Source organism: Homalodisca vitripennis, unplaced genomic scaffold (genome assembly GCF_021130785.1).
Source record: "Homalodisca vitripennis isolate AUS2020 unplaced genomic scaffold, UT_GWSS_2.1 ScUCBcl_3125;HRSCAF=8445, whole genome shotgun sequence".
NCBI lineage: Eukaryota > Metazoa > Arthropoda > Insecta > Hemiptera > Cicadellidae > Homalodisca > Homalodisca vitripennis.
In genome coordinates this window covers 34,251-39,303 of record NW_025779237.1, presented here as the reverse complement: position 1 = coordinate 39,303, position 5,053 = coordinate 34,251, and positions in this window count along the sequence as shown.

The following is a 5,053-nucleotide window of genomic DNA, read 5'->3' as shown; positions in this document are numbered from 1 at the left end:
ACAATAACTAGATCTTACAGTGAACTGGTTCGTTTCACCAAAAATAACCCCAAAATGCGAGTTTGGTTAGCCTTCGTACTATCAAATGCCGTTATCCTATATGCCTAGAGTAACGGGCAATTTCTTGCAATTTCATCATAATTCAATGATTAATTTCTGTTATTTAATAAAATAATTATAAATACATAAAACTTGGTTTTATGAATAAAAGCCATATAAATAAAACACTTTAGCATGCAATATCCACTTTTGCCTTAAATGAAGTAGATTACAACTTAAGCTGGAGATTATTGTATTTACTCTTTAGACCTTTGCTTCAGTGAAAAATCCGACATTAAATCACCATACATAGAAATAATACAATTTTAAAGAAAACTTACAATAGCTGTTGCAATTTATTCTCTCAAATATATGTGGATAAGAGATTGAAATTTGTTGAAGTTATAAGATTCTATAAATATTTTGAAAAGGATTATTATTATTATTATTGGAAAGGAATAATATGTCCAGTTTCAAAGTGCAATAATAAAATATCACATATTTAACGTACAACTTGGTATTATTGTTAGGTTTTCATTTGTCACAAAGTTATCTCATTTGTATAAGATCGAGTAAAGATTTGTTGTACGATTGTAAATGAAGACTTTATGCAATATTGCTATTATATGATAACAAATTCTACCTTTATTTTTTTACCAAAAAACTGCAACGTTGTATAACGTGTTTTACACAAACCCATAAATTCAGGATATTGCTGGTGGTAGCAATAACACACATAAGTCATGCGTAACGGTTTACTATGTCATGTGTTCATGAATACTGTAGAATAATTCTAAGCATATGGTGCAAGCCTACGCCTCTTTATTTACAGAAATATGTGTAGATATACTATATATATATATATATATATATATATATATATATATATATATTGAAAATCTAGGATCAATAATGATTAACAGCATTTAGTATGGAACTATTTTATCGATAGATCATCAATATATGAACACTGATTACGCAGTACCGACAGATCGTTTATCTCATATGCTGAGTTTTATACAGTGCAATTCTAAGCTTTCTGTCTCTTACACAATGTATTCCATAAAAATTTTATCTTTTGTTTGTGTCATTTGACCTTCGCAGTGCGCATTATTATTGTTATAAATTATTTCATCCTACAAGTAACATGGCACACATTTATCAGTCAGATGCTATGTACATATAATTAATTTGCATGATGCATTTTATTTTTTGTAATCGTTCCTCCCTTACCAATAATATGTTCACTATCTTCTGGTCACTACCTTAATGCGTTTGGTTACATTAGTTGTTTTAGCTCTATTTTTCGGATTTTAAGGAATTATTATAAGTTGTAGCATTCGTAATTTTAACAATCGATTAATTCTATTAGGCTGAGCTTCACCGAAGGCTATTACATAAGGAAAAATATACTCCGACTGTTCGGAAGAAAGTTAGAGAACGAATTGATATTTAGATTAAACATTTGTTTGCGTTGTGTGTACTTATGATGGCAACTAGAAAATTAAATAATGAATACATTTGTGAACAAACTTAGTACAGTAGTAACAGATTTAGCCTAACGATATATACTATAGACTTGAAACTTTGCATGCAACCTCAGTGAAGGCTGTTACCGCGCGACAAGGTCTGGCGTACTTCTGCCTTGTCTTATCAAAGATTTAACAAATTCTCTAGAATTAGTTCTCACATTTAAGAATAAGAAGGTGTAGTCTATATATCATTGATAATATAAAACAGTAAATTTTTAATTTAAGTTACGGGAATTAGGTACTTTTTAATTTCTTGTTTTTAAATATAGCAAATACAAATAACATTGTTAAAAATGAATATACATAACATGTGTAATACAACCTGTATGTATCGGCTAACTAACGTTATTTTAGTAAAAATGCTAAATTCTCTGTTTTGAGTGTACACGGTGATCATATACGAGAAATATTGCTGATATCAGGAGAGGACCGTGCAAGTATCGCTCTAAAGTGGCGTTATTTATTACTCTCTGTGACACATGTCAAGGGTCGTATTTACAACCCAGGGTTAATGTCCTCATATGATATCGATAAGGTATATTGAGTGATAAAACTAAAAATCTTGTTTGGGATTTTAAAATATTATTTAACAGGGAATATATATATATATATATATATATATATATATATATATATATATATATATATATATATATTATGAAAAATAACTTACTCACTATTTAAAAATATGTTTTTGGAATTTAATTTAAAAAAACTAGGAGTACAACAATCCACATGTCACGTATCAGAATTTGCTTGTGTTGCACGTAAAATTTCATGTATCTATCTTATTTTATTAAGGTACTTGTGTTACTATATTGCAAGTTTAAATGTCATATAATTGTGTTCAATCTGTATGCAAATTTTATTACTCTTCAATGTTCTCGTTGATAGCATTATTACCCATGAAACTAATGCAAATATATTTGCTAACGCTCAGCTAAATCTCACAGCATCAAATTTGATGTTCCTTATATAGAAGTGAAGATTAATGCCCGGATTAGAGTCTATATATCAGTCAATGTTCTACATATTGTGTGAAAAGACTTACAGAAATTAAATATTTCGTGATTCTCAAGTGATAGGTATTTCTTAACATTGTTTCTTTTTTTTAAATATTTTCTTACAATAGCTGGAGGAAAAAAGCATGATATTATAAGCTTAAGGTGGATATGCAATTTCTTAGTTTAAGCATTTAAATACTATTGATTTGTTACGTCTTTGTTAGATAGTAATAAAACGCTTCTAGCCCTTGAAAAGTCTTTAGTGATAGGCTTCAATGTTGCTCATACTATGAGAATTTCAGTTATTGTTGTTGGATTGATGATTAGAATGCTACTTGAATTGCTACAACCAAAGAATTGTATTTTTTAACCATCCACAATACAGAAAAGAGGAGGTGGATATTACATTGAGATCACCTTCCTGAATGCTATGTAAGTAATTATTACATGGGGTTGGACAAGTATTGCATTCCGAGTACCTATTACGTGTAAGCATTATCCCCGTGAGGCAAAGGACAGGTCTATTAAACTACAGTTTCTGTGCTCGAAGCATAAAACTTTGGTTTCATCACGCTTCTCCAAGAACATTTTACAGGTGTTTTAAAATAAGAATATTAATATTAAATAAGAAACGTTTTTGCTGAGTGACACGTACTACAACGTTTTAAGTACTGTGAATGTTCCTGCCTTTTAATATAGACTTTTTCACATTACGTAACGGATTACTTGTATAGTACCCGTGTTTATTCTAATAGCGTATTTTTCTATTACTTAAATTTTATAAGATGGTAAAATGTATAATTTCTTGGGGCAGTTTTACGATATCCTTCAAAATTAATACTGTGGAAATTACTAAAAGTTGAGTTTACTAACTAAAACCAACCAGTATTAAAATCACATGCTAGATTTCATACTGGATTAAATAAATCACAACCTGAATATATAAAATATTTGAACTATAGTAAACTTTTAACATAGAAACAATTAAACTTTTTCCTGTATAAATAATGATTTGGTTTGATTAATTAGCTGAAAGTAGGGTAGGCATTTGCCATTTTTAGTTAAATAAATATTTAATACAAAGTTTTGTAAGTGAGTGTCAGGCTTAAAAGTCGTTCAACGTAATTATTATGGCACGCAGAAGATTTTATCAAAATAAAATAACGAAAGATATATTAGAAGTTTTAAATCCATTGATTAGGATTATGGTAGGTGATTGGTCGACAAATACAGAGGTATTATGACCGGTATTCTGTAGTTTAGTTTTAATAATTAGTGTTGTGTTTACTTTATTGATAAGTGCATGTTTTAGAGTTAGTGAAGTTGACACACAACTTGGTGGTTCTGGTACCTGAATTACGCGTGTCAAACGCCATGGTGTCATTTTTTTATTTTAATCTAGTTTGTAACTATGTGTTAGGTTAATTATTTACCTGAGGAAGAGATCAGATTACAGATCTTGAAACGAAGTGTTAACGATTTTTTCACTGAACGGTCTCAAATATCCTGAAAAATTCTGTTTCCTTTATAAAGTGGTTGTTTAGAAGAGTTGAATGCTAAAAGGAAAAACCTGGTATCAGTTATTACAATAGGATAATAATGTATAATATAATGCTCGAAACTGGTGTGATACCTTGACATCGTGTGGCATGTCATTGTATTTACATTGATGTAAAATTATCCTAGAAGCAAAGCACAACGATGGAAGCAGATAATTTCAGTAGTTTTGAAAGTAACTTATGAAGATTATTTCTTGATCTGGATAAAACATAACTTAACATAAACATAACAGATTACTTATAACACCAGAAACAGCGTAGATCGAAAATAGAGGCATTTAAATCGAATTTGGGTTAAATAAAATCGAATAAATCTTAATTTCTTTGCCAGTGCAACATAAACTCAACTGTACAACCGTAAATAATAATGCCCGAGCGTCCATTAAATCGCTCGTAAATGACTTTTTTGACCGCACTAACTTTTCAGTCTTACTTAAGTTACATATTTTCTTTTCTTCTTGTTGGTATATATTTTCTTGTTCGTGGTTGAAGACAAACCCTACTATAACTCAACAAACCCTGTATTATAAGATAATTTATCTCTTGTTGAATCTGATTTAACATTTCTTATAAAATGGTGTATGCCGTATATAAATATAAATAAATAAATAACTCTATAAATACCTTAGAAATAAAGTAAGTTTTAACAGGAGGAAGTTGTTAACTTAGGTTTTTGGGACAGGTATACATGATATGTTTATACAACGGAAGTTAAAATGCAACCATTTGACCATCATACTTCGTGGTAAAGACTTTCACTAATACTTCTACGCACTTTAATTTTTAAAATATAGTGTAAAGCCGCGGGAAACATTTACATACATTTAGTTACTATAAAATTATACTGTCAAAAAAACATTTGAGATTTAGCTGAAATGTGTAAGAAGCAAAAACATTTTAATTAAAGTCATACTGTTAT